Source organism: Lissotriton vulgaris, chromosome 11 (assembly GCF_964263255.1).
Source record: "Lissotriton vulgaris chromosome 11, aLisVul1.2, whole genome shotgun sequence".
Taxonomy (NCBI): Eukaryota; Metazoa; Chordata; class Amphibia; order Caudata; family Salamandridae; genus Lissotriton; species Lissotriton vulgaris.
The window spans coordinates 543632561-543655132 of NC_141699.1; the positions used below are offsets into that span (position 1 = coordinate 543632561).

Genomic DNA, 22572 nt, shown 5'->3' on the forward strand with positions numbered 1-22572 from the left:
TCAGGGGAACAGCCAGGTTTTCAATAGCTTACGGAAGACTAATAGATTAGTTTCCCTCCGGATGTTGAGAGGTAGGGCATTCCATAGTTTAGGGGCATTGTATGAGAAGAGACGACCCCCTGACCGTGCTCTTTTGATTCTGGGGACGCTAGCCAAGGAGAGGATGTTGGATCTCAGCTGTCTATTGGCTTTATGTGGTTTGACAAGGGGTCTCAAGATAGGGGGGCCCTTGCCGTGAAGGATTTTGTGGATGATGCAGAGGGTTTTAAAGGTGATTCTTTCCTGGATTGGCAGCCAGTGTAGTGAATTGAGAGCGGGTTTTGCAGAGCATCTAAGTTTAGTGCCAGTAATCAGCCTGGCTGCTGCGTTCTGGACATGTTGGAGTTTATTGATGACCAGTTTTGGAGCGCCCAGGTATAAGGCGTCTCCATAGTCCAGCCTTGATATAATAAGGCCCTGAATGAAAAGTTTCCTGGACTCAGAGTGTATTAGGGGGAGAATTTTGCGTGCAGTGCGCATGAGGCCAAAACATATTCCACCGGTTTTCCTGGCTTGTGTCTTAAAATTGAGGTCCTGGTCAAGCCAGATACCTAACACTAAACAATACACTTTATATTCCGTCTGATCGAGACTTTTAGCTGTAGATTCCTTACCTTTGAATTTCCCAGGTGTCAGACTGGATCCGGAAGATTTTTCGTGAGCAGCGCCTGTGCACATCGGAAGATGGTGTTGTTTAGCTCCCCATGCGACATCCGCGCTGAAGTGACATCTGCGGCACCTATATAGGCGCCACCTAGGTACACCAATGTCAGTTCTTTTCTTTCCTCACCAGCCAGCGCTGATCAGGAGAAAAGCTACCCCTTCATTCACTGTTTGACTTGAATTTTTTAACTTTTTGTTGACTCTTTTTCAGGTTTTTCCCTTCTAGTGTGGCAGGGATGTCCTCCAGGAAAGCCGGCTCCAAGTCCTGGGGAGCCTGTCATCGACCAATGTCAGTGACGGATCCGCGTCTTGTATGTCTGTGGTGTCGTGAGCGCGACCACGACCTGAAGTCGTGCTCCATCTGCTGCGCCATGAATCCTAAGGCCTTGCAGGAGTGGTCCCTCAAGCTCATGGCGGCTCGGTGGGTGACGTCCTAACATTTGAGCTTTCAGTCGAGAGGAAAGTCCAGAGAGCGGTCACGGAGTCCGAAATCATTGTCCCACTCCAAATCCTCAGGACATTCATGTAAGTCTCGAAACACAAGAAGATGAAGTTGAATCTGCCTTCAACTTCACCTCATCCACTGGATGACGGGATATCATCATTCAAGGCCTGAGTCAGCGGTAGAGCCTGCACCTGGGCCGACCGCGCCCCACCGCTTTCCGGGAGCCGGAGTGACCCCCGCCCAACTAAAATAAGTTTACCCACTGGCGTGTCTTTGGGTCCCACTCGGTTTGAAGGGGCCCCAATCTGCATCAGCACCGCCAGCTGCAGCCCAACTCCAGTCGAGCCCCAAGGATCCGTTCCCAGATCCGAACGGGCGCCGGTCGTACCATCTCGACCTTCCCCAATGCCAGTCCCCATGCTGACGCTCCCGGCGCCACCATTCCCATTCTAATACCTGCTCCGATAAGGAACTGGATGGGTGTCAGGAGGAATGGCAGGGGCCACTGGATCCTGAAGAATACCAGACATATGAAGAAAACCATAACATGGATTGGTGTGAGGAACTGGGTAAAGCCAGCGACTGGATATTTCTCCAGATACTTGTATGCTTTCTCCCTCTGCCATGGCTACGGAGGAGGGAGCTTCTTATACAATAGTGGTGCAGAGGGCAGCTGAGGTCCTCGTTCTTCAGTTGCACTCAGTGACAGTCCCTTGCAATTACACCCTCACTGACGTCCTTTTGGGACTTCTGAGAATAGAACAATAGCCCCAGATGACCCAAACATCCTCACCCAGCACCCTACCCTGGAGAGCTTGGTGGTCCAAGCCTCAAGATTCGAAGGCACATTCCCAACCACGCCACCGGTTAGGGAATCCAAGAGACTGGACTCTTTGGGGAAGAAGATGTTTTCTTCTGTCAGCCTGGCATTGCTGTTGGTGAACACTACATGCCTTTTGGGCTGTTATTCCCAGGCTCTGTGGGACACAGTTGCGCATGTGCTGTGGTCACGGAGTAGGCCCCTGAAGTACTTTCTCAGGCCGTTGCCGACGGGAGAGATGCAGAGACGTTTACTATCCGTTATGGACTTGACACGACCAACTCTCTGGGTAGAGCAGTTTTGTCGACGGTGGCATTGAAGCGCCACGCCTGTTTGAGGACAACTGGCTTTTCGGGAGAAATCCAGTCCTCTCTTATGGACATGCCCTTTGATGGCACCTGTCTCTTCAAAGGCGGATTCAGCATTGGAGCGCTTCAAGGACAGGCAGGCTATGGCCAGGTCCTTGGGTTTTTCTAGGACCCCGTGTTACCCTCAATCCACATTTCGCTCCTTTCATGGCTACGACAGGCTTCCAGCCATGCAAATTCCCTCCCAGCCACTGAGCCAGGCATGCTCCCTGGCTTCTACGTGGCCAAGGATGCAGTACCCACAGACCAGGTGGGCCCCCGCAGCTCCAAATCCTCCCAATCTGCCCAATTGCTAGCATGGGCATTCAGTTGGCAGCAGAATTTGCCATCACGTGTCCCACTGGCAGTCCCTTACATCAGCCAGGTGGGTCTTTCAAATGGTCCAAAGACGCTACTCCCACCCTTTTGTGATAATCCCACCATCCATACCACCATCTTACGAAAGGCTGGCGGAGGATCATGTATCCCTCCTCCTCAAGGAAGACACAGTTCTCTTGCTCAAGGCAGCCATAGACAGGGTGCTAACGCCAGAAGTAGATGGAGGTTGCTTCTCGCTACTTTCTGATCCCCAAAAAGGACGGAGGCCTTCGTTATATCCTAGACCTGCAAACCCTCAACTACTTCTTCAAGAAGAAGAAATTCAAAATGCTCACATTAGTTCAGGTCCTGTCTTTCCTGGACCAGGAGACTGGATGATAGCACTAGACTTGCAGGACGTCTATTTCCACATTCCCATCCTAGCAGCCCACCAGCATTAACTGTGGTTCATGGTGGACCACAAGCACATTTAGTTCACCTGCTCCCTTTTGGCCTCATTAGCACCTCTCTGTGTTCACCAAGGTGATGGCGGTGGTTGCAGCTCATTTGTGGATATCAGTGGTCCCAGTCTTCCCCTATCTCGACAACTGGCTGTTGAAGGTGGGCTTGCCCCTGGCTGGCATCTCCCATCTCCAGACTATGGAAAACCTGCTGCACTCACTGGGGTTCACTATCAACATGCTGAAGTCACACCTGACTTCCTCTCAGATGCTCCCTTTCATTGGAGCTGATCTGGGCACAGTGCAGTTCAGGCTTATCCTCCCGAACGATGAGTCCAGGATATTCAGGTTATGTTACCGATCTTTCAGTCTCTATCCTGGATTTCGGTGGAGCAGACGCTGAGGCCGTTGGGACTCATGGCCTCCTGCATCCTGCTGGTAACTTATGCCCAATGGCATATGCAGGCTCTGAGGTGGGGCCTGAAGTTTCAATGGGCACAACATCAGGGAGAATCTTTCAGACATGGTCCAGATCTCAGCGGGAACTGTGAAAGATCAGCAGTGGTGGCTCACGAACTGCGATTGGGTCAGAGGCTGACCCCTCTCTCTTCCCCAACCAGATCTCACTGTAGTGACAGATGCGTCACTCCTGGAATGAGGCGGACATCTGGAGATCAGAGGGCTCTGGTCTCCATCTGAATCTGGACACAGCCTCAATCTGCTGGAGCTCTGTGCAATCTGAAAGCCTTTCCACTCTCCAACAGGGAAGGCTTGTCCTGGTGTTCACGGACAACAACACCTCCATGTGGTACTGAAACAAGCAGGGTGGGTGGGTTTGTGGACCCTTTGTCAAGATGCCCTGCATCTCTGAACATGGCTGGAACAGCAGGGCATGTCCCTTGTAGTTCAACACCTGCCGGGCTCTTTGACTGGTTGTTGAAAGCGGGCTTGCTCCAGGAAGTCTTCAACCACTTTCAGACCACAACCTCCTGTCATCTTTGGAAGTCATGACAAACTTGTCCAAGTCACACCAGACTCATTCTGAGACGCTCCCCTTTATCAGAGCCATTCTGGACACATTTTGGTTTTGTGCCTTTCCTCTGGGAAAGAGAGTCCAGAATATTCAGACAATGCCAGTTCAGGATTTCAATAAGGTCGACTCTGAGGCTGCTGGTACTAATGGCCTCCTGCATCCTCAAAGTTGAGCAAGCCAGGTGGCATAGGCAGGCTCTACAGTGGGATCTGAAGTCCTAGTGGGCCCAATGTCAAGGGGGCGCTCTGACCACATTCAGATTTTAGAAGAGACTGCAAAGGATCTGCAGTGGTGATTGCTGGACTGCAATTGTACCTGCAGTGGACCCCTCCCCCTTCCCCACCCAGAGCTGACAGTAGGGACCAATGCATCTCTTCTGGGCTGGGGTGGCCATCTGGGAGAAGTGGAGATCACAGGCCTTTGGTCTTCGGCAGAGTTCCAGCTCCATATCAGCCCTCTAGAGATAAGGGCCATCTGCTTAGCGCTGAAAGCCCTTCTTTTGTCCATCAAGGGGAGGCTGGTTCAAGTGCTTACAGACAACACTACTAACATGTGGTACTTTAACAAACAGTGTGGGGTAGGGTCACGGATGCTGTGCCAGAAGGCCTTGCACCTTTAGAAGTGGCTGGACCGCCACTTCCAGAGGAATTTACTGGTCATAAACCACCTGACCGGATTTTTGGATGCCAGGTCAGTCGAGCTCAGCCATCACCACCTAGCATATCATGTGTAGCAGTTGCACTTGGAGGTGGTGAGATGTCTCTTCCGTGAATAGGGAGAGCTTGTCTAGATCTGTTTGCCACAGCTGAGAACCTGCAATGTCAGCAATTCTGTGTGTTGGAGTTTCCAAGGCGTCTTCCACTCAGAGTTGAATTCCATCCCACATAGACTTTAGGACTCCTGTATGCCTTTCCACTAATATCGCTCCTGCCCAGAGTTCTCAGGAAATTCAGGAATGACCTTGCCCAAGTGATCCTAGTGGTTCCTGATTTGGCACTGGGAGTTTGGTATCCAAAGCTCCTTGGCTGGAGCATCTGTCCTCCGATCAGGCTGCCCCTCTGGAAAGATCTGCTGTTACAGCAACAGGGCAGTTTTCTGCACTGAGCCTTCACAACCTCACATCTTCATGCTTGGAGATTGAGCTGCGAAAGCTGAACACGTTCGACCTTTCTTCAGAGGAGGTTAATGTCATATTGACAACCAGGCATCCTTCGATTAAAACTGTATAAACCTGTTGTTGGAACAAATTTGTGGTTTGGTGTGGTGCATGCAAATTGATCCGCTCTAGGCCAAATTAACTGACGTTCTCCAGGATTTGGGGTGTCTTTCATAGATTCAGATGCCTGAATCATTACCTGTCGTCAGAGTGGGAATCCCAAGGTATATAAAAAAGCAATAATATGCTTGTAATAACCAAAAAAACTTGGTAATAACTAACCAGGAAGTAAAGTAGCCCTCAGCTACAGGAGCAAATGCTCCCACACTCATGACTATCCTAGTCATTTTGTATAGACCAAACTGCAGCCAATCAGGCGACAGCACCCACCAGAATGTTCTCCCCAGAGGCTCAGGCTCTCAGATCTGCGACCGCACGTCGTGTGAAGGGAGTCTCTCTGAGCTCTGCTCAGTTTATTCTTACTTTGGTTGGTTTTTTAACCTTCAAAGGATGTCTACTTCAAAATCCATTTTTAGGGCTTGTGATTCCTGTGGAAAGCTAAGGCTGTTCAAGGAGGATCCTCACAAAAAATGCATATACTGTCTGTATCCCGATCATGAGGTGAAGGAATATAAGATCTGCAGAACCTTCCCTCAAAAGACCCTCAGGGACAGAGAGGGTCGTCTTCTCCTGTGGCTTCAGAGGATAAAGGACAAGGATAACCCTGTTTCTGAGGTAGGGAGCATTGCCTCTGGGTCTTCTATATCCTCTAAGAAGAGGAAAACTGAGATTGAGGTAGCTTCTCCTAGGGCGAAGGTGTTGAAGAAAGCCCAATCCTCTCAGGATTCTGGCGTGCCTACTACTTCCAAGAAGGTGTCTCCACCTGTTAAATCTAGTTCTGGTGCGCCCTCAGGGAAAACTGGAAAATCTACAGTTTCCAAAGCAGCTACTCAAAAAATGTCACCTCAGACTACACCTCTGGCCATGGCAGAGTCAAATACAGCCTCATCGTCGCCATCTCTTCATGTGGCCACCTCTTCCACTTCTACATTGACTTTCTCCTCCCCAAGATCACCTATGGTGATGTCTTCAGCCTCCTCACCGTCGACGATGGTTCAGGTACAAATTAGACTCATCTTGTCGACGAAAATAGTTCCATCGATCGTCGACGCTCCACCGTCGACGGGAATCCTGAAGGTACCGTCGACGAGTACTTCGTCGTTGATTCAGGCGTCGATGAATATCTTGCCGTCGACGAAGAAGGTCTTACCGTCGACGACATCCTCGTCGACGAAGTTACCGTCGACGACGTCCTCGTTGACGAAGTTACCGTCGCCGACACCCTCGTCGACGAAGTTACCGTCGATGAAGAAAATGATCCCGTCGACGACCTCCTTGTCGACGAAGCAGACACTTCCGTCGACGAAGAAGACAACCCCGTCGACGAGCTCATCGTCGATGAAGACGCTACCGTCGACGGACGCTCCGTCCACGACGGATCTGGCGACACAGACGGAATCAGGCTTGTCATCAGCGGCGGTGGCTCCGTCGACGCCCCCACTGTCAACCTGTACAACAATGCAAGTGTGGTCAGCTAAAACATCCACAATACCTCTGCCATCACCGGCTACCACTGCTTCACTCCTACAAAAGCGTGGTTCAAAAGGGCCCAGATTCATCGTGACCACGGATGCTTCTCTGGAGGGCTGGGGCGCCCATCTCCAAGGAATGACAGTCAGTGGCAAATGGGACATGCAACAGAAAAAGTGGCACATAAATCTGCTGGAGTTAAGAGCCATTTTTCTCGCCATGAAATCCTTTCAAGCGATCTTGGAGGGCTCTACAGTGTTAATTCGAACGGACAACACAACCAGCATGCATTACCTGAACAAGCAGGGAGGCACAAGATCGGCCCGATTGTCCCATCAGGCGCAGGAGATTTGGATTTGGGCCCTGGATCACAACATCAATCTGTCGGCGGTCCATGTCCCAGGGGTTGCCAATGTTCTAGCAGACTCCCTCAGCAGGTCCGCTGGATGCAATCCTGAATGGGAGCTACATCAACCATCCCTGGATCAGATATTCCGAGAGTGGGGTCATCCCGACCTGGATTTGTTTGCAACGGATCAGAACCGGAAATGCCCACGCTTTGCAAGCTGGATTCCCCACAAAGACTCGTGCGGGGATTCCCTTTCGATGAATTGGTGATATTTGCATACGCTTTTCCGAGAATTCCGTTAATTCCCAAGATCATCAGGAAAATGAGGAGTCAACCATGTCGTCTAATCCTAATTGCTCCAAGGTGGCCCCGGCAATATTGGTTCACCGAGCTTCTCCTCCTCTCGGAGTGCAGGCCAATACAACTGCCTCGAATACCGAATCTCCTGACAGTTCAGGGAGGCAAAGTGTACCATCCGGACCCAGTTTCTCTGAAATTATCAGCTTGGCTCCTCAACACAATGAATTTGCCCACTTAGACATTCCTCACGATTGTCAAGAGGTTCTAGCTAACGCTAGAGCACCGTCAACGATTAAGACCTACAAACTCAAGTGGAAGCGTTTCTGTGCCTGGTGCCAGACTGTTGATCTGCATCCCATTCATGCTAGACCAGAACAAATTTTGCCTGTCTTCCTGCAGCTGGCTAGATCGGGTTTGGCGCTTTCAACCCTACAAGTATTTCTGGCAGCCATTTCCCGATTCCGTCAGGACGGATCGAACTCTCTGTTTTCTTCAAGAATAATCCAGCAATTTTTCAAAAGTCTATTTTGTATGTTTCCTCCGATTCGACGACCACCTCCTGCTTGGCATTTGAATGTGGTGCTAGCCCAGCTCATGCGTCACCCCTTTGAGCCTATCCACAAGGTTGACCTTAAGTTTATTACTTGGAAAGTCTCCTTGCTATTGGCTTTAACCTCTACCAGAAGGGTCAGTGACATTCAAGCATTCACGTCTAAACTGCTTTTTTTACAATTTACCTCTGATTCGGTGGTGCTGCGTACCAATCCAAGGTACAGGCCCAAAGTCCCATCGGACTTTCATTTAAATGAGCTGGTAATCCTCAAGACATTTTTTCCAAATCCACAATCACCGGCTGAGCGAGCTTTACACTCTTTGGACATCAGGAGATGTCTCAGGTTCTATCTTTCAAGAACAGCAGCTAATCGCAAGACAGACCAGTTGTTTGTGGCCTATGGCAGACTGCGCCAAGGCTGTGCAGTATCCAAACAGACTATCGCCAGATGGGTCTTGTCAACAATTGGACTCTGTCATCAACAGGCAGGAAGACCCTTACAGAACTTACCAAGAGCGCATTCTACAAGGGTAGTTTCCTCTTCCACTGCTCTGTTCGCTGGTGTGCCTCTTCTACAAATCTGCAGAGCTGCAACGTGGTCCAGCAGGCACACTTTTACGAGGCACTACTGTCTGGACTCAGCAAGTGATGCAGATGCTTCGGTGGGAAGAGCAGTTCTTCGCAACCTTTTCCAATAAGTTGAGCCTCTGTTCTCCCTCCTCCTCTATGCTCTTTTTTAGACGCTTTACGATGTCTTTTGCATTTTATTATTATGCATGTATACTATGATACAATTAGCGTCTATGAGCATTATGTTATGAGTACTGCTATCTATTCTGATTCAGGCATGTGAATCAATGAAAGATACCCCAAATACTGGAGAAGAACAATAGTTACTTACCTGTAATCTGTGGTTCTCCAGTATGGGTGTCTTTCATAGATTCACATGCACCCGTCCACCTCCCCTCAGAGGCTCCCTCAGGCAATTATGTTGGTTTCACTCCTGTGCGAGAAAATCTGAGAGCCTGAGCCTCTGGAGAGAACACTCTGGTGGGTGCTGTCGCCTGATTGGCTGCAGTGTGGTCTATACAAAATGACTAGGATAGTCATGAGTGTGGGAGCTTTTGCTCCTGTAGCTGAAGGCTACTTTACTTCCTGGTTGGTTATTACCAAGGTTTTTTGGTTATTACAGGCATATTATTGCTTTTTTATATACCGTGGGACTCCCACTCCGGCGACAGGGAATGATTCAGGCATGTGAATCTATGAAAGACACCAATACTGGAGAACCACAGATTACAGGTAAGTAACTATTGTTCTTCTCTTGTACGTTTGGTCTCTTTCTCAGCAAGGTTTTGCTTTGGTCGTGGTCAAAGGTTAGTGCTTTGGGACTTCTGGTGGTTTCCAGATCAGCCCCAAGTTGTGATGCAGTTTTTGAAAGGGCTTCAACACGTTTCCCCCTTCTCCTTTTGTACTTGATGTGCACTCTGTTTGAACCACTGCCGCTTACGGCTCCTTGCTATCAAGACTGTATTCCTCATCCTGATTAGCTCTGCACTGTGGGTCAGTGAGCTTTAGGCTGTTTGTGTAATCCACCATACCACCTTCTTCCCAAACTGGTTCTGCGGACTCGGACATCTTTTCTGCCAAAATTTGTGATGCCATTCCACATCAATCAAACCATCACCCAGCTGGCGTTCTGTGGTCTGTCTCATAGCAGGAGAGACTCCATTGTTGGGTCACAGAGAGAGTGCTGAGCTTCTACATAGATCGTACCAAAGACAACCAGGTGGACGATCAGCTCTTTGTGCGGTTTGCTGGGTTCAAAAAAAGGCAAAGCTGTGCAGAAGAGAACCCTTTTCCTTCTAGATCGTGCTTTGTTTAAAGTACCTTTTTTTTTATTTTCAACGACAATTTAGAGTTTTAGATTCTGTTTTTTGTATGAAACAATGCAGGTACAAGATTAGGGTTGACATTTCTGCAGTAATACTTGCAATGCATACATCAACAGTACATAAAAAGAGCATATGGTAGTTATACGAATGAGGCAAGGTGCGACCAGTAGGGGGGCAGCATGTGGCATAGTAAGCTCCTATAGGTGAGTTTACATTACTTGTTTGGTTCAGGATCATAGGGCACTGGAGCCCATAGTAGTGCTTGTGGTGTTGTCAGCATGGGTTCTAAATCAACTGTTGCCGAGGAGAGGGGAATCTGGCAATGGGGTTATTGGCAATGGCGAGCGACGGGCAGTGTGGTGATGGGAGAGGATAATGTGAACTAGGGTTTTTAACTCTGCCCTACTCAGGTCACTCTGGCCCGCTCCTAGCTCCCTCCTGACTCTTAGTAAAGTTATAGTAGCATGCACGTTATCCCTCAAGTGGCCCCTTGGACCTTGGAACATCGCAACAAGGCAGCCTGGCACCTTGCTCTCTGTGAATGTTAGTTATGTGTTTGCCTCGAGGCACTGTAACTGGCGCTTCTACCTCATCTGTGGCGGTTGAGTGGTCAGTGTCTAGGTGTTCCTCAGTTTGGAAGTCCTGCAAAATGGCATCCCTGTAGGCGGGAATCAGGATTTGGTGCAATCCCAGGGTGTCCTTCCTATGCAGTGCAGCGCCCGAAGGAATCTGCTGAGACCTGCTGCCCAGTCATCGTTTGGTCTCCGGGCCACTACTCTGCGAGTGATGGTTGCCACTGTGTCACCTGTTGAGTCCCCAAGCACATTCGGCCCATATCCACACACTCTGTGCTAATTGTCAAGAAGAGGTCACTTCCGGCTGTCTCACCCTCGAGGGTATCCCTCCATTAGTGCATCAAGTAGTTCAACTGGTGCACTCGTGTGTGTCTCCTGTTGCCGGGCACAGCACTGGTGTTGGTGCTTTAGTGGTGGCCCCCGTGATGAACACACCTAAACCACAGTTCCTCTAGTGTTGTTGTACAGAGGGCACGAAGTGTAGCAGCATGAGCAGCCCGTGATGAGTGTCCCAATGATATGCCACTGATCCCGACGGATATTGCTGTGTCGTGGCTGGTTCTCCCAGCAAGAGGACGGAGTTGACCTGTGTCTTAGGCGACGAACCTCATGCCCGACGGCACCGCATGCAGGTGCTGATGGATTATCGCAGTGGTACAAGCAGTCCAGAGCAGGCCAGCGACCCCAGTCCTCCAGGAGCGACTGCATGGATGGCTGTCGATCAAATCGGGGAGTACCCCCCATGTCAGAGGAGAGAAGCAACTGGGGTCGGAGAAAGTGCAGGTAGGTGCAGTCCCAGTGTGTACAGTTTAGGGCGGCACGTGGGCCTGAGGGTGAATGCAAAGGGGAGATGGGTACAGGCAGATAGTGCCGTTCCGGGGGGTTGGGGGGGATGTGGGAGGTGTGAGCTGCTTGGTTGAGCCGGCCTGTGCGGAGGCACACAGATTCCACTAGCACCTCACACTGTCTGCCTATTTCCCTTGTTTCTTCAGGTCCCCCGGGGTCATTGGTGGGGATAGGTTATGGCAGTGCAGGCAGTCCCAGGCCCCAATGTTGAGGTCTCAGCAAGAATTTGTGCAGCATGCAGCTTGTTGCCAGCCTTGAGGTCCAAGCACAATCTGGTCCCTTCGGCCCACAGCCACAGCAGGGCGGGGCAGCCACTCAGCAGCACCACTGCTCCAAGCCCTAGTGGCGCAGACTAAGGGCAGTGGAGACACTCAGCCACTCTGTGACTCCTCTCCTTGGTGCAGCCAGCTATGCATATTTGGAGATTATTTTTGCCCTGAAGAAGTCCATTGTTATGGAAGAAACGCGTTGGCTATCCTCATCACATATGTGTGATACTTTTTAAGAAAAAGAAAATAGAAACAAGAATCGCACAAAGCTTACTTGTTTCATTGGGGTGTTTCTCTCCTCTTATTATTTGATATGCTGTACTGCTACGTTTTTCGCTTACTATTTGAAACCTTTTTGTATATGCACCTTGGCAGCAGGTGCTGGTGGTGTGTGCACACACTTTAACCCCTTCACGGCGGCGCGATTTCCGCCGCAGTGCAGGGGGGTCCTGCGTGGCGCAGCGGTGGTCATGACAGCTCCCGGCCGTTATAAATCACGGTGGGCGAGTGCTCATGGCGGCCAGGAGCCGCCAGAACTCCGCCCACTGATTATTTCGCCCGCACAGGTGGGGAATTAATCCCGTGTGGGCGGAGCGGCAACGTTCTGACGGCTCCCGGCCATCATGAGCACACAACTACCGTGACTCATGACGGCCGGGACCCGTCATGAGCACGGAAGGAGTTAAAATATTTGGGTGAACTGTATTTTTGGGAGCAGAGGTCAGGTGTGGTCTCTCTGGTCTGTCGCCTCTGTTTTTATGATTACTAACATGCAACAACATACTTAGTAGCGGCAAAATGGATGGCGTTTATAAGGTTGAATTTACATTGATGTAAAAAATGCGTTTCTAGGAGAATATTGTTAAAGGGTGGTTTGGTCTTTCTTTCTCTTATTTTAACGGTGGCCACCGCTCGCCGCTTAAATCTCTGTCATTTAAACTTGTGGTTTTTTTCATATTTCTGGCCTACCCTGAACCCCAAGCCCTTATCCTTTGGATACTTGTTATTCCTTTTTGCGATGCCATAGATGTGTATAAGTACGGACCTTTTGCGACTGTTCCTCCAAACTTTTATTATTTGATTGATGTAACGGTGTATTGTATTGTGGTATACTTGTAGAGCGCAGCCTGTCACCACCAAGGGCATCCTGGCGCTTTGAACCTGATCTAACAACAACTTCAGCAACTAGCCTATCCTCGGGAAAAGGTGGGTTTTCAACGCCTTCCTAAAGGCTGGAAGAGCCTCAAGGCTCCTAAGGGATAGTGGCAGAGAGTTCCAGAGTTTGGCCGCCGCTACTCTGAACGATCGGCCACCCATCCTCACTCTCTGGAAACGCGGGACTACTAGCAGCTTGGATGACGAGGAGCGTAAGGCTCGAGCTGGGAGATACCAAGCAAACATTCTCCGCAGCGGGATAGGTCCCAAGCCATGAATAGCTCTGAACACTATGCATGCAGCTTTGTAGCGGACGCGAAGGTGAATCGGCAGCCAATGAAGTTCCTGTAGTGCTGCTGTAGCCGAACTGTAGTAGGGGCGGGACAGAGCAAGTTTGGCCGCCAGATTTTGTACCCTTTGGAGCTTGCCCAGTAGTGTTACAGGGGCATCCAATAGTAGTGCGTTGCAGTAGTCGAGTCGACTTAAGATAGTGCTCCGCACTACTTCGGCTCTGGCTTGCTCAGGAAGGAGAGGTAGGACCTTGCGCAACATCCGGATGAGCATCATGCACGTAGACGTGGTCTTATTTACGTGCAGATCCAGCTGTAAATTAGGCCCAAAAGTGACCCCCAGATTACGCGCCGAGTGTGTAGCAGACACCGTCTCAGAAAAGGACGGGGGCCAGAAGTCATCTGGAAGGTCCCTGGGGATTCGGTCACCGGAACAGTGCAGAACCTCAGTTTTAGTACCGTTGAACTGTAACGAGTTCAAACGGAGCCAATCCGCTGTGGCCTGCATACATCGGTGAAAAGTCTCCAGTGGGACCGCATCCTGTCCCTCCAGCGAAAAGACCAGCTGGGTATCATCTGCATAGTTAAATGCAGAGATCCCAAAGGATTTAATAAGCTGGACTAGTGGGCGGAGGTAGATATTAAAGAGTATAGGGCTGATGGCTGAGCCCTGCGGTACTCCTTGTCCTACTCTCCGCTCCTCTGAACTGAAGGGAGGGAGCGACACGCGTTGTTGACGGTTATCCAGGTAGGAAATTAACCAGTCCCTAGCCTTGTCTTTAACTCCACACTCTTCCAGCCTCGCTATCAAGGTTGGATGGCTGACCGTGTCGAACGCGGCCGACATGTCGAGCAGCACTAAAAAGGCTGCCCGACCACTGTCGACTCGCGCCCGCAGATTGTCAAGCCCGGTCACTAACGCGGATTCCGTCCCATGAGCAGGGCGGAAGCCGAATTGCGTCTCATCCAGCCAGGTGTTTCCTTCCAAGAAGCCGGATAGAGTGCGGGTAACCAACTTTTCCATGATTTTAACTGGAAAAGGCAACAGAGAAATTGGCCGGTAATTGGAGAGACAGGCAGGGTCCAACGTAGGTTTTTTTAAAAGCGGAGATACCACTGCCTTCTTCCAACAACCCGGTACAATCCCTGTTTCAAATGACTGGCAGCAGATGGAATGTAAAGGCTGGAAAAGTTCCTCCTGAAACAGCCTCCAGAGTTTTGGCGGAAGAGGGTCAAGAGGGGAACCAGATGAGATCGTAAGGGCTTGGCTGCTAAACTCCTCCAAGGAAGGCAGGGGAAAGCTACTCAGTTGAGGTCGACTGGCCTCAGTCGCCGGAGCTCCCAAGCTGAGAGCCTGGTCCAAGGAGGGCAGGGGAAGACTACTCAGCTGGGGTCGACTGGCCTTAGTCGCCGGAGCTCCCAGACTGAGGGCCCGGACCAAGGGGGGCGGGGGAGAGCTACTCAGCTGGGGTCGACTGGCCTCACTTGCCGGAGCTCCCAGACTGAGGGCTTGGTCCGAGAAGGGCAAGGAGAAGCTACTCAGCTGGGGTCGACTGGCCTCCCTCGCCGGAGCTCCCAAACTGAGGGCCTGATCCACGGGGAAAAGGGGAAGGCTACTCAACTGGGGTCGACTGGCCTCGGTTGCCGGAGCTCCCAAGTTGTGAGCCTGATCCTCTGGTCGGGGTCGACTGGTAGGTGAGGCTGGAGCTTCTAAACAGGGGTGAGAGATCCCCTGCAAGGGTCGACTGGCCATCACCTCCGGAGCTCCCGAACCAGTAGGAGAATTGACTGGGTCCTGCAGACCCTCCAGGATTCTGCGGATTTTCTCCTCAAAGGCCTCGGCAATAGAATCACAGAGATCTTGCGATGAGGGGACAGAACTGGCCACACACGTGGGATGGGCAAGGTCTCTGACAATTTTAAACAGGGCCTGTGCCTTGTTAGGGGCATGAATCAAGGTGGATTCAAGATAAGACGCTTTGGCCAACTTGATCTGAGCCTTGTAATTGTGTATGGCAGACCGAAACACAATTTTCTCCGAATCTAGGTATTGTTTCCTCCACGCCCTTTCTGCACGTTTGCAGTCGAGTTTGAGCTGACGAAGTTCGCTCGTGTACCAAGGGCTAGCTCGGTTCACCCTACCCCGTGACTTCCGAAGGGGTGCCAGCTTATCCAAAGAACTCGAGATTGATTGGGAAAAGCGAGCATAGCTCTCCTCGGCTGTATTGCCAAGCTTAAAGTCCTTGTCTAAGATGTTCGGCAGAGGGGAGGTTTTAAGAATTCGGGACCAAGGTCTCTCTAATTTAGCTTGGGGTAGTCCAGCCTCCCGTGAGGTGTGGTCCTCCAGCCAGAGGGAAAACAAGATCAAGAAGTGGTCTGTCCAATACTGGCACTTAATATCCTCTATCGAAACCCATAATGGATCCGCGAATATTAAGTCCAGGATGTGACCCTTACGATGCGTGGTGGCGTTCACCAACTGTTCCATCTTAATATCCATGCAGGCTTGGCTAAGGGAAAAAAATACATTATCTCTTGAGCCACCGGCCCACAGGTTAAAGTCACCAAGAATCAGTAACTTGGAGTGGGAACTGGAGAGTTCGTAAATCAAGTCAATGAGGAGTGCTATGGTAGGTGCTGGTCCTGGGGGGCGATAGCAGAGAACACCTGAGCACAGTTTCAGCTCCTGCTGTTTGACTGTAAAACCCATCAGTTCAAAGCCTGATACCTCACGAATCTTTAGCTGGGAGAGAGTAAGCGAATCTTTATAGATAAATCCGATTCCTCCTCCTCGATTGAGCGGGCGAGGGGTGTGACTGATTTTATAGCCTGAAGGACAGGCTAGGCCCAGCTCCACCTCACAGTCCTCCCGAGTCCACGTTTCCGTGAGAAAAAGGACATCGAGATTTTCAGACTCAATAAGGAAGGCGATTTCCGTGTGGTGCTTACAGAGAGATCTGACATTAAGCAGTCCACAGGAGATTTGCTTGGTAGTTAGTGGTCTGGCCCCATTCTGACAGGGTCTGAGCCTAAGTAGGTCAGGCCGGGAGTAGATGATACGGTGGGAGCCAGAGGGGCCAGAGGTAGCGGCCCTAAGCGCGTCCGTTGCGCGAACGGGCGCAAACGGGCTTACCTCTGGCGCACCTCCGGCGCGCCTACGATGCGCCCGCTGCGCGCGAGCGCTGCGCGTCGATCCATCCATCCTAAAGTACTATTACGCTGAGCGGAGGACCGCCTACTAGCCTCTTGCCTTACGCAAGATGGCCGCGGAGTGCCTCGCCTCACAACCCAACCCAAGATGTCGGACCCAGCTAAAACTGTCTGGCCTCGCCGAGTGCGAGGAAATAAAATCTTAAATGCAGGTGAGCCTCCCAAACTTCCCCGGCCTGCGGACGCCGACAAGATAAGAGTTACTCAGGGAATACTAGCCAGAAGCGCTAACAAGAGAGTTTTAAGGCGCTGACAAGGTGAGCGTTAAAGCGCTAATAAGTAAGCTTTAAGCGCCGCGGGATAAAAGCACAGCAAAACACTTTAAAAATAATGAGTAAAAGGCGCGGCAGCTAATGCGCTGAAAGCAAGGTTCTAACTGACCTTACCTCGAAAATCCTTATGTAGCACCTCAGAGTGCGGAGGACCGCCTACTAGCCTCTTGCCTTACGCAAGATGGCCGCGGAGTGCCTCGCCTCACAACCCAACCCAAGATGTCGGACCCAGCTAAAACTGTCTGGCCTCGCCGAGTGCGAGGAAATGAAATCTTAAATGCAGGTGAGCCTCCCAAACTTCCCCGGCCTGCGGACGCCGACAAGATAAGAGTTACTCAGGGAATACTAGCCAGAAGCGCTAACAAGAGAGTTTTAAGGCGCTGACAAGGTGAGCGTTAAAGCGCTAATAAGTAAGCTTTATGCGCCGCGGGATAAAAGCACAGCAAAACACTTTAAAAATAATGAGTAAAAGGCGCGGCAGCTAATGCGCTGAAAGCAAGGTTCTAACTGACCTTACCTCGAAAATCCTTATGTAGCACCTCAGAGTGCGGATGACCGCCTACTAGCCTCTTGCCTTACGCAAGATGGCCGCGGAGTGCCTCGCCTCACAACCCAACCCAAGATGTCGGACCCAGCTAAAACTGTCTGGCCTCGCCGAGTGCGAGGAAATGAAATCTTAAATGCAGGTGAGCCTCCCAAACTTCCCCGGCCTGCGGACGCCGACAAGATAAGAGTTACTCAGGGAATACTAGCCAGAAGCGCTAACAAGAGAGTTTTAAGGCGCTGACAAGGTGAGCGTTAAAGCGCTAATAAGTAAGCTTTAAGCGCCGCGGGATAAAAGCACAGCAAAACACTTTAAAAATAATGAGTAAAAGGCGCGGCAGCTAATGCGCTGAAAGCAAGGTTCTAACTGACCTTACCTCGAAAATCCTTATGTAGCACCTCAGAGTGCGGAGGACCGCCTACTAGCCTCTTGCCTTACGCAAGATGGCCGCGGAGTGCCTCGCCTCACAACCCAACCCAAGATGTCGGACCCAGCTAAAACTGTCTGGCCTCGCCGAGTGCGAGGAAATGAAATCTTAAATGCAGGTGAGCCTCCCAAACTTCCCCGGCCTGCGGACGCCGACAAGATAAGAGTTACTCAGGGAATACTAGCCAGAAGCGCTAACAAGAGAGTTTTAAGGCGCTGACAAGGTGAGCGTTAAAGCGCTAATAAGTAAGCTTTAAGCGCCGCGGGATAAAAGCACAGCAAAACACTTTAAAAATAACGAGTAAAAGGCGCGGCAGCTAATGCGCTGAAAGCAAGGTTCTAACTGACCTTACCTCGAAAATCCTTATGTAGCACCTCAGAGTGCGGAGGACCGCCTACTAGCCTCTTGCCTTACGCAAGATGGCCGCGGAGTGCCTCGCCTCACAACCCAACCCAAGATGTCGGACCCAGCTAAAACTGTCTGGCCTCGCCGAGTGCGAGGAAATGAAATCTAGTCTAGTTGTTATATATGAAACACACAACTTGGATACTTGTTATTCCTTTTTGCGATGCCATAGATGTGTATAAGTACGGCCCTTTTGCGACTGTTCCTCCAAACTTTTATTATTTGATTGATGTAACGGTCTAGTTGTTATATATGAAACACACAACATTGTATCACTCTCTGGCCAGGCGTGGCCAGAGAGCTTAAATAAAGGGACCGAAGTCGCTCTGGACTTCCGGTCCACAACTGCCAAGCATAGTGTGGTCATTATTATACATAGCGTCCCCTGTGACCCTAGCTGCTAGGCCCCTCATCGTTTCTGGGCGGCGCTGGCCCCCCATCATACTGGCGACGAGGGCGGGGTGCAGACAACGTGCATCAATGAAGGCAACGCCTCCTGTGACTGTATGAGAACACGCCCGTACTGACTTACGGCAGTGGCGGCCCCCGCGGAAATGCACCGAAGAACAGTGGCAAGATCCCGGTAAGCGGCGCAAAGACAAGCGGACCAACGTGGCTCACCTAGTAGCTTCACAAGTGCCTGCGCGCGGTAGAGGAGAAGCCGCGACGTACCCCGGAGGACCTGCGGTGCTAAATCAAGTGCGCGCATGCGCAGAACCCCCCGAGGTACACGAGTGCATCCCAGTCAGCGCGAAGGCAACGCCCGCGCAAGAGAATTAGACGGCAGGCAGCCTCATTTAAGCACAGGTGGGGACGGAGAACAAGTAGCACTGTTTGGACACGAGATACCACACCAGAGGCACAGGCAGAGGGCAGACAACCCTGAAATCAACAAGCACAAGCCAACCAAACTGGATTGAGGTGGAAAAAAACAGACAGTAAAACACAAAAGAACAACAAGCACTGGCAAAACCAAAAGGATTAAGGGAGCTAAACAAAGGACAATACCTCTCTAATAGGAGCAAAAGACATTATTCCAGCACCTAAATAGCAAACAAGCACTGGCAAGAGCAACAGAGAGGAGCTGAAGGCGCCAGAACGAGGGCTAAAAACCCCGGTTAACACACCATGTCGAATCAACCGGTCCCAGCAGCCCAACAGCAAGCTGCACAACCTGCGCAACCACCGCCACCTCTGGTACACTCACAAATCCACGCACTACCACCATTTAGCGAACTAATTGATCCGTCTACTGCATCGCTGAGATGGACAGTGTGGGTTAGTCGCCTCAACAACTACTTCGAGGCAACTCAAGAAAAAGACGGAGCAGTTAAAAGATCGCTCCTCTTACACTTCGCGGGAGATGACATTTTTAAGCTGTTTGCACACCTCCCAAACACTGGTGTGTCCAACGACTATGACGCAGCAGCCAAAGCATTAAATGATCACTTTGACCCCCAACTTATCCCTCACTACGAGTGTTTCAAATGATGGCAAGCCAGACAAAGGGAAGGGGAGTCAATGGACGCATTCCACGAACGCCTCAGAGAGCTAGTGAGCACGTGCACCGAGGATGATCAGGCCAAGGAAGTAACAGCACAACTCATTCAAGGCTGCCGCAAAAAAGACACTGCGGACACTCATACTTCGACAACCACGGATCACCCGAGAGGAAATACTGATACTGGCTCGGTCGCATGAGCTATACGACGTTCGAGCGACCGTGATGGAAGCCGCGCTCAACCAACAACCTGATCCAAAACTGCAGCTCACCTCATCTAAAATCAGGATCCTGATGTACGGAAGCCAGAAGCCGCTTCCCCTCAAAGGGAAAATGGTGGTCCAGGTGAAATCGGAAGACAAGGAGGTCACAACAACTTTTCACGTCGACAGAGAGGCAGACATACTTGTCGGGAGCCATACTGCGGAAGACCTCAGTCTAATTGCGTTTGCCAATGCTGTGAAAGCACTCCAAACGGATGACGTCCTGGAACTCATGCGAGCAAGAACTCCTAAAACTAGAGCAACAGGGGGTGATTGAAATTGTTACAGGTCCCACTCCATGGGTATCCCCCATGGAGATAGCCGAAAAACCGAAGCAACTAGGAAAAATTCGAATTTGTATCGACATGAGGATACCCAACCAGGCCATCAAACGGGAGAGACACCAACAGTAGCCGACATACTAGCTGACCTCAATGGCGCGCAATGGTTCTCAAAGTTGGATCTAAATGCCGGCTATCACCAGTTAAGGCTAGCAAAAGAAAGTAGATACATTACAACATTCTCGACCCATCTTGGACTCCGCCGGTAAAGAGACTAAATTTCGGGATATCTTCGGCGGCCGAAATATTTCAAAATGCAGTTAGAGAGGTCTTATCGGGTCTCCAAGGCATCCTCAATGTAAGCGACGACATCTTGATTCATTCAAAAACAATCGAGGAACACCACCGACGACTCAGGGCTACCCTGCAGCGGTTAGCAGAGCACGGCGTGACCCTTCATAAAGAAAGTGCCAATTCTTTCGCAGAACAATTGACTTCTTCGGATATGTGTTCAGCGCTGATGATGTCAAGGTAGACCCCAGGAAGTCCCAAGCTATCCAGCTTGCTCCTGCCCCGACCAGTACGTCAGAAGTAAGAAGTTTCCTAGGGATGGCAACTTACTGTGCAAGATTCATCCCGAACCTAGCTACAATTGCAGAACCTTTGCGAAACCTGACAAAGAAAGAGACCCCGTGGCGATGGAAACCAGATGAAGACAGAGCATTCAACCAAGCAAAATCAGCTGTGCTGGACAGTACCACGATGGCCTACTTCAACACTACTCGGCCCACGGAGGTGCTAGTCGACGCCAGCCCAGTTGGGTTAGGGGCACTGCTTGACCAAGAGACAGACCCAGGGACTTGGGTCCCGCTAGCATTTGCAAGCAAGGCACTTACCGCAATGGAAGCTCTGTACTCACAAATAGAGCGAGAGGCGCTAGCCGTCAAATGGGCTTGCAATCATTTTCACTTATATGTGAGCGGCAACCAGTTCAGAGTGGTGACAGACCAACAGCCACTTCTGCCTTTGTTCAAGGGGATAGAGCCTCACCCCCTCCCAGGATTGAAAGGTGGGCAAAACAGCTGCAACATTATCAGATGGAGCTCGGATACAGACCTGGGGCAAAGAATCCTGCCGATTTTCTTTCTCGCCACCCCGCACTAACAGCTGAATTGGACATGGACCAGGAGTACAAGACTGAGGAATTCATCAACTTGGGCTCCCAATGGTCGTGACCCCGTGAGATGTCAATCGACGGAATCAAGGCACACATAGACACAGATGTAGTCCTCAATCGAGTAGCTGACGCCCTCAGGAGCGGATCCTGGGAAAGTTTCCTCAGAAATATTCAAGGATGGAACGAGGCCGACCGAGCTCGCCTAGGACAGTTCTGGGGAGTTCATGATGAACTTAGTGCAGCAGGCAATGGCATCATCCTGAGAGGATCACGGGTCATGATACCAAAGGACTTACAAGAACAAGCCACGATCCTCGCACATGAAGGCCACCAAGGCACCGGGAGGATGAAATCAAGGGTGAGGGAAAAAGTGTGGTTCCCTAACCTCGAGTGTCAACACAGTAGTGCGCAACTGCAGAGCCTGCCAACTCACCAGCAACTCTGAGGCTCCCGCTCCAATCATTACAGAACATCCAGCTCCGTCGCCATGGTCATGGCTCAGTCTTGACTTCGGAAGTTTCCCGGATGGAAGGATCACCGTTGTTCTAGTCAACAGATTCACCAAATATCCAATAGTAGAAATAGCACCATCCACGAGTCATTTGCTCTGTTCGGTTTACCTCACGTCATTAAGTCAGACAACGGGCCCCCGTTCCAAGGCAGCGAATTCAAAGACTTTCTGAAAGAGCTTGGAATAAAGCACGTTCGGATTACTCCACAATGGCCAAAAGCCAACGGCGAAGTTGAGCGGTTTATGCGCACCATCAACAAAGTTCTACGCATAGCAACAGCAGAGGAGAAAGAACCAGAAGTAGCTCTACAACACTTCTTGAGGGAATACAGGAGCACACCGCACTGCACAACACTGCGATCCCCCTGGTCACTCTTGTTAACTGGCCCCCGGCATGACCTGCTGCCCATGGCGGACAACTGGAATGCTGAACCATACAATCTGACAGACACGCAAGAGCGAAGACGCAGTACCAAAGAAAAGGCCAGCTGGCGCAGAAGGGCGCGCACGCAGTGGCTAGTCCCAGGGAGTTCTGTGTTACTTCTGACCCGGCGGCCTGGAGGAAAGTTCCGCACCCCTTATGAACCCGGACCATGGGTTGTGAAGTCAACGAAAGGGACGGCCATTACCGCGGAATGAGATGGGGAAGAGATAACACTAAATATCTCTTGGTTCAAACAGGTCCCGTCAGTCGGGAGAATGTCTCAAGGTACAGAGATGTCACCAAGGGTGGAGCTCCCATTGGACAGTTCTGGAGATATTCTGAGTGATACACCAGCAGCAAGCCCCACAAGGCAGCCTCTGTCTGAGATTACCAGCCCTGACCGTGTGGCGAGTGCCCAACAGCTGGTGCAGCATGGACAAGGTCAGGAAATCT

General features: G+C 50.9%; 1 protein-coding gene across 10 annotated transcripts in view; it reads left to right on the forward strand.

Moving 5' to 3' along the window:
• The window catches only part of ANK1 (ankyrin 1), a 1037654-nt gene that overhangs the window by 939427 nt on the left and 75655 nt on the right, over nucleotides 1-22572 (forward strand). The gene's annotated exons all lie outside the window — the stretch shown is intronic.